At 37.4% G+C, this 14,633-nt stretch overlaps 1 long non-coding RNA gene across 2 annotated transcripts in view; it reads right to left on the bottom strand.

The window, feature by feature from the left end:
* The window catches only part of LOC118256740 (uncharacterized), a 96,594-nt gene extending 83,192 nt beyond the window's left edge, over positions 1-13,402 (bottom strand). The window contains exons 1-5 of one of the 2 annotated variants that reach the window (XR_007708856.1): positions 13,321-13,402; positions 13,194-13,237; positions 10,586-10,682; positions 10,458-10,511; positions 7,663-7,911 (exon numbers count right to left, since the gene is read on the bottom strand). This is a non-coding gene — a long non-coding RNA (uncharacterized LOC118256740). The other variant, XR_004781314.2, reaches the window with a different exon arrangement.
* Positions 13,403-14,633: the final 1,231 nt, after the last annotated feature.

The following is a 14,633-nucleotide window of genomic DNA, read 5'->3' as shown; positions in this document are numbered from 1 at the left end:
TACCATTTCAGAGCATCATAAGCAAACAACCATCGTTTGTCCTTACAGGCCAGCACCTGTACACTTTATTGTCTATATGCATAAAAGCACTTCAGCTCTTCCTGCTAACAGAATTCAATTGAGGCTGAACAGTGAGAAAGAAAAGGGGATAATCACAGGACTATTGATCCTTTTGCTTGAGATAAATCTATTTTGTTCTATTTTCACTTCTTGGTTTGCTCAGAGTAGAGTACAAGAACTTTGTCTATGCATGACTTTTTTGTTCCTATATATTTTTATTATCTTAGCAAGGTGACAGAGGTCTTAAAATCATTCTGAAGTATAGTTGTTAAAGGAGAGCATCATCCTTCTGTCTAATGAAGAAATACAATAAGTAATATTAGAATATGTTTTAGACTTCAAAATCGTGAGAATACTAGATGATACAACCAGAAATTTTTTATACTTGCTCATTGAAAAGTTAAAATGGTCATGCTCCCTTGTCACACTTCTGCAAAACATCCTTAATGGCTAAATTTGATGACTGGATTTTCTCTGCCTTGTAGAGTGAATACCCAGGTGACACAGAACCACGCTTGAACTCTATACTTCATGCTTGAACTCTCGCACATACTGGGTAAAAAGGAAAATGAAAAGCTACTTGGTGTGCAAGGGCTTGCACAGCTGATAAAATTTAGAGCAGCTCCAAGCTGAGGGACCACACTTATATAATGCAGCCAGAGCAATGCAGGGCAGGTACCTTTGCTTTCCTTTCTGCCCACTGCAGTTTTGCTGTGAATGTAGATATGCTGACCCAAATGGTCTTACCCAATAAATGCCAAGAGTCACAATATGTGTACATAAATGTCTATGTCCACATGCAGCATCTTGAAAAAGGACATAAAAAGACTTCACCTCTCTAACACACCAGTAAGCAATTTAACCAAAAAAAAATTGTACATGGAAAATATAAAAATCCAAGTGTCCTTCCTTTCAGCTCAAAGCTCAGCTTTGTGGTTCATTCCAAAATAAGAAAAATCTTGTTTCCATACCCTAAATCCCTACTTGAGAGTCAGTTCACCATGTTGTCTTCAATGGCACAGGAGACAATTGTGAAAGTTTTCTAATGTAAGCTCTGTGCCATTCATTTACTTTTAAGTAACTACAATCTCTTGTAATCAGCTCTAATCTTTCAGTGTCTTCCTCCACCCAACACAACTTTTGTTACATCTTTCTTAAGATGAGGTTATCAGAACAGAACATGATGTTCCATGCAAGATTAGCGAGGCATTAAACATAATAGTAATTGGAATATATTATACCGATAGGTATCACTGGATGATGCAGTTAAATGTAGTATTACTAGTTCATTTTCAGTCATGAATAATCTGTTTACAATCTGTTACAATCTGTTAACCTCCTCAGTAAACTACTCAAGGGACTCCAAAATCAGTGTAGGGTACAATAATTCAGTCCAAATAAATCATAGATTGCATTTAGTTCAGAAACTAGTGCATGAAATTCAAATATCTCATACAGAAAGGCAGACTAATTGATTCAAATCACTTCTGGTAGCTTCCCAGCTGTGTGTTAAAGAACCACTACCTCAACTATAGAAAGCCAGAAATCTTGTTGAGGTGGGCACAGCATGAATGAATGGAGTTTGCAGTCTCTTGCCTGTAGCAAAGAAGTCTGCATTGAAATCTTCCTTTTTCAATTACTAGCTTTTAAACTGCTACAGGATCATTGCCTTTATATAATAACTAATGTTTGATGACATCTTCAAAGAACAAGGGTCATCCTCTTTTGTAAAGAAAGAGAGATCATTTCTAAAATTTTGTTTATATGAATCCTGGCAGAGCACAGTGTCTGTGTCAGATGGGCCTTCTAGGTAGGCATTAATACCACACAAATACTTTATCTACCATACATGTTTGCATCTGTGTGCGCCGTGGTGTTCTCTTGGATTAACAGAACTATCTAAAATAGAGTATTATTTCATATCCAAAAATGGGAGCCGATGGCACAAAATCATTATCTTCCTATGTTTACTTCCATAGTGGTTAAATTATCATTATATTTACAGGATTTTCAGAGTCTAGTTATACTACATTAGACTCTGCATTTGTGGATGGGTATTTTCTACACAAAAACTCTGTTCTTAATCTTATTATTACCCCAGCAGATATGCAGTTCTGGAGCACCGACCAAGATTAATTAAATAGGCACGCTATTGCTGAAATCTCCCCTGCTTTGCTATGTCTATTGTCACTGACATTTCTACATCCAGCAAAAGATCTGCTTAAGGAATATATATGACTAATACTGAATAAATCCAGTGTAATGAGACCTCCTGGGAAACCACCCCTCCTTATCTGTGCAGGAGAGGAACTTTAGCTCCTCTTTGTTCAGATGGAAGAGTAACAGGCTGGTCGTGGGCTTTTAGAATAATTTACTTATGGGCTTTTAGAAGAATTTACTTCTTAATTGCTTGGATAGCAATTCACTTTTATTCTCTACAACCTGATAAATGTTGGTAAGCGCAACAAACCATATGTGACTTGGAAATAACAGTTTGCGCTACCAATCTGGTGATTACTAGTGTGTTTGCAAGACTATAATGGCATCAAAATTCATAAAGATTGTTCAGAAAAGCAGTGATTCAATATCTAGGCTGAGATTAGGTGAACTTCTCATACTAGCTAGTTTCATATTCTAAAAGTCTCCCATTTTTTTCTTATTTTTAATTTGTTTTTTAATTAAGTTATTGCTGGGCAGAGAGTCTTCAACTTCAGTCAGTTTTGAACAAGTTCCAGTTACATTTTAATTTAAAATGTAAAAGAAAACAAACCACCTCATACAGGAAGCTTCTGCCTGATAATTTGGAAATTGTGTATTTTACCAGAGAATTAATCTTCATTAGCATATTCTAAATAAGGTTGCACAATAAGACTTCCCATTTAATATCGCATTGCAGGGAAAACTGAAAGAATCCTACTTGCTTGGGGTTGTTTTTGTTTGTTTGTTTGTTTAAATAACATGCATCAAGACTTTTAGTATTATTTAAATATTCAAGTCTTCCAATGTGAAAATAATGCTTCATCGCTGAGAAAAAAAAAATATGAAGCAGATTCCACTGAAAACCAGGAGTTAAATGGCTTAAGTTGAGTATAGGTAAGAAAAGAATGAGTTCCTCAGGGCCACATGTTATTGTGAAGGAAATAAAGCTGAACAAGTCAAACAGAGTGAGAGATGTCAAGAGGCGAGCAAGAAGCTTTGAAATGCCAGGCTACAGTGCAGAGTGAGTGACAGCCCTTCCACATCTAAAAGGGGCCTAACGTGACTGGAATCGACAAGGATTTTTGGTGCAGGAATGAATCTTTTGGGTGTGTATATATTTTTCAGCTTCCCTTTTTCTGAACGTTAAAGACATGTTTCTTTCTAGAGACTGGAAGTGAACTAGAATGCAAACAGTACAAAAACTACATACAAAACAAGAACAAAATAGAAAATACAGTCATGGAATAGGTAGGATAATTACTTCAGGTATTTGTTTTCTCTGAACCACTATTAATTCTGGATTTGTTGATCATAATACATACTGGGAAGAGATGAAAAGCATCTAAGTTTCCTAAACTCAGCCATCCCCAGAAGCATGACTGTTTCAGGATGTATGCGTTATTTTATTTCCTCCCAGTTTCTTTAAAACACACACAAAGGAGAAGAGTGGCATAATTTGTTTTGCTCCTACTATTACTATTCCCATCTAGTGGATACCTGAGCCACCATCATTCCATTCATGCCAATGAATCTTGACAGCTCTAATATAAAAAGCTTCTCCAAGGAAATTACTGTACAGTCTTCCTTCTCTGTTGAATGACTGCATCCTTTTATTGCAATATTTTTATGAGAATCTCTTGAAATCAAGTACTAACCTGGTAAAGCTGCTAAGACAGAGTGGAATGCAGGTTTAACTGCCCCCCCGGGGATTTAGTGCTGGTTCAAATATTGATTAATTGCAGAATAGTAAAGAGAAGGGGAGGGGAGTTGGGCATATCCTCAAAAAATAAAATAAAAAATAAAATAAAATAAAATAAAATAAAAATAAAAAAATCAGAGTGGATGTAAACTAGTCTGCTACAGCTCCTAGCTGAGGAACTGAGCTCACTGTTTCTCAGCCAGAAGAGGAAAAGCTTGTTCTGCACCAAGGCAGATGCCAGCTGCTTCCCTCATGGTCTCCTTCTCTGCTGAAATGTCAGCAATCCCTATTCCTTGAGCATCTTGGTAGTGTCCAGGATTCCCTGTTCCCCATCTTAAAATCTATCTGTGTCACAAGCATTTGAGCTTTAGCAACCCAAGAAGCCCTTTTTGGTGTTTCCATGTATATGCAATCACTGACAACTTCAGCAAACAACAACCTCTGCTTTGCTGTCACTAACTCACTCTCTTCATGTGTATGGGGTTTATGTGGCGATGTTTGGGTAGCTGGGGGCTGCAGGGGTGGCCTCTGTGAACAGAGTCCAGCAGCTGCTCCATGTTAGATAAGTTACAGCCGGCTCCAAAGGGACCCGCCGCTGCCCAGAGCTGAGCCAGGGAGCGCTGCTGTTTGTGCCTCTGTGAGCGCAGATTTAAGAAAGGGAAAATCTACTCAAGAATTGCAATCTACTCAAGAAACAGAGCTGCTTTTGTCACTTTTCACAGCTAAAAAAAAAAAAATAACAGAAAACAGAGTGTTTTAGTGCTTACTTAAACATGAACTATTTTTGTAAGAGTATGATCAAAATTGATTTTGCTCATTAGCTGGGAAATCATAGCTGAAAAAATTGATAATTTAGTGTTGAGGCTTAAAATTAATGCATATTTATATGGTCTCTGATAACAGAAAATGATGTTTTCTGGTGTTTAAGATAGTTTGGTTAACGTTACACTATAGTAGTCCTGACTATACTTGTATTGCCTCCAAGCAGTAAGCCGGTACTTCATTTAAAGAAATGTCTCGTTAAACAGGTATATTAGCAGCAAGCTAAACAACAATTTTTGTTAACTTTATGTTTAGATATGAAAAAACATTGTTGTGGTATTGTGACATGTGGTTTGGGATTTGAAAAGAGACACACAAAACATAAAGAATATTCTCACATAGGTAAAATAAAGAAGTCACCATAAAAGAAGGTTATAGTTGTGAAAGTACTTCATAAACAAACTTGATCAACTGAAGACATTTAAATTCCAATAAAAGTCCAAAACAGTCAAATCTGTTTCCTGTTATGGAGACTGCAGGACAAAACGCTACCAAACACTGGATCTGAAGGATAACAGGAAGAAGAATATCTCATGCTGAGCTATTAATGCTTTGAGGAGCAAAACAGAGTCAGAGCATGCTCAGTACAATGAAAGTCATCCTGAGCTGCAGACTGGTAGAAATGATGCTGTATCTTAAGTTCTGCTTGAAACAATAATCTCAGAATTTTACCTTTACTTTTCCCTTACTGACAAAAATGCCACTTGATTATTGCCACTGAACATCCGTATGGTCAATGGACCACATCAGGCACCAAGAAGATGGTTCAGTAAAACATTTGGTAGCATTTCTAACAATTTGTGAATGATCTAGAACTATGATTAGATAAAATCATGTGAATAAAGATTACTGAACAGTTCACACAAAATCAGATTTGTGTGAAAAATTCAGATTCATTATCGTCTCTGTGGAACGGGAGGTTAACTTTTGATCAGGGAACCAGTTCATTTATGCACTGAAGATAGAACAAGTCAAAATAACAGACAGCCAGTGCCATGAAGCAGATTGGGTTCTGAGAGGTTCTGAGGAAACTTTCAGAACCAAGCATGGCACACCAGATATTTCTGCAATTTTTTAATAATGAGAATACAAGTTGTTCAGACTCTGTTTTCATACAAGATTATTTTGTTGACATCAGTAGCCTGTAAGTGTTCTGTGTTATCACAGCAAGAATTAACTTACCCTAATACCAATATAGATAACTTAGCTCACTAATAACCTCAACTTTTACAAGCTTTTATTATGTGATACCTGAGAGAAAGACAGTGTTTATTATTATTATCTACAGAGAAATAGCCAGGACTAAATTTCATATTGGTCCCATCACCCTTGCTGACCATAGTCTTTCAGGAGTGTTTACTAAGACAGATCTTCCATCTTTGGGTATTTAATGCAGTGACAAATAAATACATTACCTGAGATGGTGAGGTTAAATAGAGCTTTCACTTTTACATGTTTAAGGAACATGTTGAATACTTAATTATGCCTCAGGCCCAAACTCCAGTTTAGTCTAGTAAAGTTTGGGGATTCATTTTTGCATCAAAAAGGGATGAAGCTATAGCTGTGCTGTTTTTTGTTTTGTTTTGTTTTTCACCTTAAATGTAAGTCTTATGCTCCCAAACTGCTTATGAACATCTGTGTCTTTTATAGACACAGAATAAAGTCAAAAGTGACTAACGCTCCTGTATATGTATATCACTCTGCTATACTGCTCAGTCCCCACTTGTGCTGAGTTTCTTTTCACATTGGAAAATAATAATATAAAATCTTGATTGTCAGTAGGCCAAACTTTAAACCATAATAACTGGTATCCCTATGCCATTTTAATAATTATTTGGAACAGTATTACCAAGACCAGATTTTTTTTTTTCTCCTGTGCTACCCAGGGACACTGGGAGTCCTTTCTGAAGGTCTCAGAGCCTTGAAGCCATGCTGCATTCCAGATGTGGGGCTCAGAGTGGGATCAAAGCTAGGAGATGTAGGAGTAGTTATCATAAAACAAAAATTGCCTGTTTTGAACATGTGGCTCAGCTGTGCTGTCTGAGAGCAGCTTCGGCAATCTTCCCTAAGAATCTGAGCAAAACTGAATGGCTTCCTCACTACAATTGTTTGTTTTGTCTTTTCAGCTAAATAGCTGTGCTAATTCTTGAGGAATTATTCCAGACTTGGAATTAATGAGACACATTATCATTGCAGCTCTCCAGCCAAGACGCTTGAAACACTCTACCTCAGGTTCCGGAAGCAAACTGTGATAGCACAAAACTCCACAGAGACTAATTTATCATGCTACTTAATAGGTTATATTAACCCATACAAACCATCATGCTTCCAGCATTTCACTGGCTTCCAGTATCCAAATGAGCTCATTTCAAGCTGTTCAGATAGCACTACCTCAGCAGCTGCAATGCAGCAGCTTGTAGCTCTCAGTAAGTACAGTAATCAAGGTTGATATTAATATATGAAATATTTAAGTATGTGTGAGAAAAGGACTGACAATGATAATTACTATCATGGAAGATTATTTTGATTAAATGATGCTTAAGTAATTAAACTTAATTATTTGAAACCTTTCCATTTCCAACTTTAGCATGTTTGGTTAAACTGTCACGTAAAAATACTAAGGTCCTGCATTAAATAAACCATGTTTTCAATATTGCAAGCAAATCTTGTCTCCAAAACAAAGAATATGCAGAAGATTATTTCATAATTTTTGTTCTCATGTGTTGAATTAATTAAACCTGACTGTTTTCCTTGAACAAACTTTGAACATTCCCTGTTATTCAGTGTATGAGTATTACAGGGACAAATTTCCTACATGAGAAGATGTGGCCCGTGCCACAAGCCTGGCCGAAGCCTGGGCTGGGGCAGACTACTCCACTTACCTCGTTTCCTGCGGTGACCCCTTGCTCCTCGCCAGGCAGCTGTGTGGTTACTTTGCTCTCACTCACCCTCCTCCCGCATGTCTGGACACGATGTGGTAGACGTGGTGGACACAACGCCAGTTGACGATGAGCACTCCCCAAACCATGGCCTCAGCAGATGCTCCTCCAGTGACCCTGAGGGGCCGAGTGATGAGGTGAGTTTGCAGCCACAGGCAGAGGTGTCAGTCCCCATAGCTCCTTCACAGCCAGCTGAGGGACCAAAGGAATGGGGTGTCACATCCCTTCAGGGCCCATCCCTTGAAGGGATGTAACACTTCTCCCCTTCCCTTCCCTTCCCTTCCCTTCCCTTCCCTTCCCTTCCCTTCCCTTCCCTTCCCTTCCCTTCCCTTCCCTCCCTCACCTCAGGGGCCTGCTCCCAGCTTTGGGCCTGCCCCAGCCCCGCCGCCCTTTTTAAGCCCACCGGTTGCCCATTGTGACACGTTGCCCATTGTGACACGGCCACCGCTGTCACGCCTTAAAAACTCCCACAGACATAGTGACAGCCAACTTGCCCAGCAGGAAATAACATCACAACTTAGAAACAATCCACCTCTATGACATTCATCATATGAAGGAAGAATTCATTTATTTTTAAATAAATCTGATTTCAGTCTCCAAGATGAGACACTCACTGGGGGCACACTCTCACGCCCACAAGCACTGCGACAGGTGGCAGCACTCTGCCGAGCACGCAGGCACTATGACATCTCCAGCCGGTGCTGTGTTCGGGATTGCTGCCAGTGACAAGGAGGACAAAGGGCACCAGTTTCAAGCCCCACCCCACACCTGCAGGATTCTTATCAGGAGCACACTGGTTTTGGATGTACCCCTTAAGAGCCAGCAGATATTTATCTCCCTATTTTGTCCCACCCTGGCGAGTAACGAGGCTTTAGTCACTATCTCTGTTTCAGAGCTGGTCTTCCTGAGAAATTGCAGGTAGACATGTGCTAGGATCCCAATCACCTCCTACTTTCGATGTTAGCAACGCAGCACTTCTAGAGCCTTTTTCCTGATGGTATTTGGTAACCCTGCATTCATTCACATTCACTCTCCCCTCACATCAATATGAACATTTTTACTACATTTTTTCAAAGCCAAAGATTCCTGGGCTTTTACATATATATATATAGTATGTATATATATACATATAGTACAAGTATATATATATAGTATAAATAGTAGGCACTTTGGTACCCACTGGTAAGAAATGACAACTACCTTTTGTGATTCATAAGTTTTCTTCTCAGAACTCTCTGGTGTTGACCCTCAGTATTTCAGCAATATATTACCATAAACTTTCCACTTTCCTTGCCCAAAATCACAAATGAAGATTAAAATTCACTTTCTTCTATGCAAATGTTTTGTCTGTAAATTCTAATCTGATCCAGTCTTCACATTCTGTCTCTCCATTTTGTTGGATTCTGGCAAGCTACATGGTGAGCCTTCCCACCTCCATTATTCCCACCTTCCCATACTCCATTATTCACCTTATATTATCCCTTTTAATCCAAGAGAAACTGCAAAAAAAAGTTTGATGAAAAGGGAATAGATACTTGCCATTGATAGGGCAGACAGAAAGAAATCTGTTTGGTATTTTTGACCTAAACATGTCAAAATTCCAGAAAAATACTTTTTCTTCATTGTATTTTCAGTAAGGAAATTCATCAAACTCAATTTTATTACACAAACCATTTTTTTCCCTAACTCATCAGCACTCTGTCCCTTCACTTCCCCTCTCTGACAGTCATCAAATTTTTTCTAAGCAGCTGTAAGGGACTGGGAAAGAGAATGGCAGCATTTTGTTATTGTTTAAATTATAACCTTTCACTATCTGGTCAAAGGCTCGAACTTGAACAAAAGACTAAGTATCCAATTCTAAAAGAAAAAAGTCATCACTGTATGGAAAGGCAAGCTTAAGTCTTAGCAGTGCATCCAGGAGAGTTTCAATTAGAGTAATTACATAACTGTAGTATTTATTATGAAGGAAAAAGCTATAAATGAATGCATAGAAATATAAGTAACTGGTTTGATGCTTACAGTTGGGGAAAAATGTAGAAATGATATTTCACAAATTTGTTTAGCTAAAAATAATCTTTAAATCTTAAAAATAGATATTAACTAGACAGTTTAGAAAAATATAGAACAAATTAGAAATAACATTGAAATGACAAACTTGGAGCAAAAACAACCATGCAGAGGAATCTGTGGTGATACCATGCTCAGGATACAATGGTACTATTGTGACACTGAGTTTCCCTGGTATTAGTTCACGACTATGACAGGCCACAGTATTGAAAATTAAGGGGTGCGTGTGGTCATAACATTTGGAATTCTTCCAGAGTAACCTTTAGAGTTCTTGAAATGAGCACAATAATTTTTGTAAGTGCTCATTCATTTTTCATATACCCACCCTGTCTTCCATTCTGCATTTAAACATATTACACTTGCACTTGCAGTGTTAACAGATATCTAATATTTTAATGGAATTTTAGTGAACTGCTCTGTGTATTTCCCCAAACGAGGAATGATTCATTAGGAGCTGAAGCTAGTCTGCTTTTTTGTTCTAGCTAGAGAGAAGACAGCCTGGAGGTACATTTTCTTAATTCCTAATATAAATGAAGTTAGATGACTGTAAATAAAATGATTATCTATGCTGAATAAGGAAACAGGCATAGTAGAAAAATTATGTTTCTGCAAGCTAGGGAATGAGACAGCAGGATAGAAATTTGTAGAAAGATGAGATAAAGAAACCTTACCAAACTGTAAGCACTATTTTCTTCTAGATCCCAAAGGTGAAGAGCCTCTGGAAACTAAGGAAAAAAAATATGTAAGTATAGTTTTTTTTACACTGAAAGCCTTTTCTGTCTTAAAATTAAACTTATACCTGCCTTACTGATGAACTGTAAAATGCCATCTTCCATTCTACACTTTAATGCAGGTATATGAAGTTCAGATAAAGTTCTTTGTGTCTTCTGGAGATCCTTGAAAACAAAATTAAAAAGTGTATACAACATACATGCCTCATAACATTATCCTCAGATAATTATCAACTTATTTTTTCACCTTACTTGTATACAAATATTTCTTACATAAGGCACTGAGCCTTATCACTGTCCTTTAAGTTTCAAATAGAATAACCTGCATGGCATGATTTAGTATGTGTTACAAACGATACAGTTGCATAGTAATGTAAATTACATTAACATCATAATATATTATACCATCTCTCATATAATTGTCTTCTGTTAAACACCATATTCCAAAACTTTTTAACTACTTTGTTTTTCTTTACAAGCCTAAGCCATTAAACACCTCAAAGGCTGTTGTCCTGAAATTCTCTTTTTATTTAATACAAAAGTTCTGCTTAGGGAATCACTGCTGATTCAGGAGAAACTAAACAGACACCGAAATCTAAGTTAACAGGCCTTGAAACCACATTAATCAGAGCTTTATAAATAAATAAATAAATAAATAAATAAACAAACCACAGGTGAATGATCACTTTAGTAGGCTGACAGATGAAACAATTAAAACTTTTTATGTACATTCTTTTGCTTGCTGACTCCAGTCACACTCAGTGAAGAAGCTGAGTGCTCATATCCCTGTTTTGGAATAAATATACCCAATTTAAAAAGATGCATTTCGGAGTGTATTTCTTTGGCTTTGTGGTAGAGCAGACTTAATAACAGAGTGGTGTGCATACCACAGTAGATCAGCATGCAGAACTTTAATTACAGCTCTGTCAATTTTAGACCCTCAGATCTTGCTAAAAACACCATTATATTGGAAAAGCTTGATTGCATCAACCGTGTAGCTATTGCTTTTTATGGTGGAAAGCATTTGTTAAAGGTGACACCATTTATATCCATTTTCTAGTTCATCAACATGTACCAGAGTTTTCTTTAATAACATCAAATGTATAACATCATATCTTAAAATCATAATAAAAGGGGTGGTTTTGCCAGCAAACAAATTAAAAAGTATGAGCTTTCATATATAGTCATCAGGAAAGTGGGTAAAGATTTCTAATAAATACTTGCACAGGTTTAGAATTTTAATGAACAAAACACTTCTTATGTCAATTTCCTTTCACATCCTAAACATTTACAATCCAATAATTTTCATTTTAAAGGCTGTAACTTTTTGCAAGGCCCCATTTTGGTAGCAGCTTATTTCAGAACTTCTCTAAAGGAAATTTCACATGGAGATAGAATTGTAAAAAGCTGACGTTCCCAGGAATGTAAACAAACTTTGTCTTTACTGAGCGCAGGTTTCCCTGATGCAGACACAGATTAGTGGGTTAGCAGGTATTTGCTTGCGCAAAGGATAACAGAAAAAGAAGTTCACCATTTATTTCAGCAATAGTATTTTCCCAAGCAATTTTACAATGTCAGTTATCACACTAAGACTAGAACTTCTTGTACAAGAACTGACTGCCTTCAAGGTGACTAAGTGATAACAGAGAAAAAGGAGGTGGCAGAAGTTCGACTTATTGAACAGTAGTTTAATCTTCTAAACCAAAGGTTAAAAACATCTCCATTTTCAGTTTAGTTACAACGTAAGAAATAAGGGCAAGAAAGATTAGACCTTTTTCTTGCCTGTCACTCAGCCAGATCAACAATTAGAAAAACAGGCATACAGTTTGATTTTCCAGAGTCCCACTCAGGGACGTGAGTTAATCACTTTGCCTAGGTACATCAGGAGATACAGCCATTTCATTTCTCTCTCTAATTAGAAGCTGCTGATCAGCGTAGGCACAATTAACTGTGGGTATATGGCCTAGTCATACACATAAACTGGGCAACACAAAGGTCACTAAAATCATTTGGCCAACACACACAATTTACAAAATAACGTCTGCCTGCTGTATCTTTCTGAGTTGCAAAGGTTTCCTTGTTCAAAGCACGTTTTAAAGGCTTCTGGATTTCACATCATAACTATGAAACTTCTGTCACCCACATACATTTCACTTGCAAATAAAAAGAAGATGCTTTGTGAAACAATTCATTTCTATCTATCAAGCACAAATCTGTGTTTCAAATGTATGAAATAGTTTTCTTTTTGGTGTTCTTGGTTTTACACTTCACAGTACTCCCAAGCACTTTTGTATAGTACAACCCTGCTTTTTACAAATCTGAAATGACTACATTTTCACAGTGGTTTTAGTTACAGAAAATTACAAAAGAAAAAAAAATGGATTCACCTCAAACCCTTCCCTCAAATAAGAGGGAAAAAAACAATCAAGAACAATATTTTTCTACATATTAGCAACATTTTGGCTTTATCTTTAGCAAATAGAAAGAAAATGGAAAACGTTCATTTGCTATGTGATGAAACCATGAATTATTTTTCACATTACATGAAAGTAAAAGAACTAACATATCTGATCAGTCCAAAAATCCATCTTCCTGAACACCTTGTCCCTGATAGAAGCCAACTGGATATATTAAAGGGAAAGGCATTAAAACACATAAAGGAGTTACTTTACTTACCTTTACAACTCCTGGCAGTTACACTACTCATATGCTCAAGAGTACTGCAATAATTAAAATCAATTAATATTGGCATATTTGCAACTGCTGAGATGAGGGGAGGGGAGAAGCTGCAAGAGTGCATCACCAATGAGAGAGGGCTGAAAGAATGCATCTGAGAGAAGTCAGCTGTACAAAAGCATGTGAGCATGTCCACAAGTTTGCTCCATAACGGAGACACTGGTCAGTAGCAATTCTGACTAATCACTTAGCTAATGCTTTTGGCTCCTCTACTTTGGAGGACTCCTTTCCTGGGGAAAACCAAACCCAACCAAACCTCCTCATTCTCCCAGAACTGAAGTAAATGTAAATAAACACAATACTGACTGTAGCAAAACTTGCACTTTGACTGAGGATCCACAGAGAAAAGTAAAAATCTAAATTAGTTACAGCTGTTAGGAGAGAAAGCTGTTTTCTGCTCTCTGTTAAATTGGAGTAGGTGACAATGTCCAGGGATTAAAAAGAAGATGCTATCCTGCCAAATTAATGCCTCTTCCTAGAACACCAACAGCCAAAATGAAAAAAAAGTTATTGAAAAGAAAAGGAACAAACTTGGGTTTTGATATCATTTGGAACTCCACAAAGCTAAATAGGAATAGTAATGGCAACGTTTCTTCACACAATTTCTCCTAGTCACTTAACCCAACAGGAACAAAGTGCAGGATGCTTTGATTTTTGGTGGGAATTTGCATATGGAAAAGCAAAACAGTACGAGACACTGAGTTGCCAGCAAGACCAATTGTTTACTTGTTTTCCTATTTAATTTGGAAGAAAAGAAGCCAACGGAGAGCCAATGAGGTGTATTTGCATTACATGCATTTGTTTTCAAACGGTGTGCCACAAAAATACTAGCTGGAAATATATCCTTTGTGTATTAAACACAAACATATGAGTGGAAAAAATATTAAAGAGCTTACTGTTGCCTTCTATTCTGAAAGAGAAGCAAATTAAAAAGTGAAAGGATACTTCTTTACACACAGACCCCTTCTTCCAAATATTGTTCGAACACTTCCCCACTGGCAGAAACAACCACCCCTGCCCTGCCCCAGCAGTGTCCCATTCATTTCTCCAGACACACTCAGAAATGTTTGATGTCCTCTGCAGTACTCAGTATATTTTTGTGGAAGCCGATATGTATTTATTCAAATAAACGTATCTTAAATATATTTTTATCAGAGGTCTCAATTGCTTGTCAGGAATTATACTGCCTGCAGCTTAACTAAAGACTTCTCGACACATTTTTGTCCGATGGTGGCTAAAAGAAGTGGATGAGGGACACATGCTGAAAACATGGCACTGACATCTTCTTTAGCCACGGGTACTACAGAGCATCTGAGAGAGTGGGCTGTAGGCACTGAGCTTTATAGCTAACCATCCATCACCCACTGCTGCAGTTACACT

The sequence above is a fragment of the Cygnus atratus genome, chromosome 14 (assembly GCF_013377495.2).
Source record: "Cygnus atratus isolate AKBS03 ecotype Queensland, Australia chromosome 14, CAtr_DNAZoo_HiC_assembly, whole genome shotgun sequence".
Classification (NCBI taxonomy): domain Eukaryota; kingdom Metazoa; phylum Chordata; class Aves; order Anseriformes; family Anatidae; genus Cygnus; species Cygnus atratus.
Note: the sequence above shows the minus strand (reverse complement) of the source record. Positions and strands in the feature narration are given on the sequence as shown.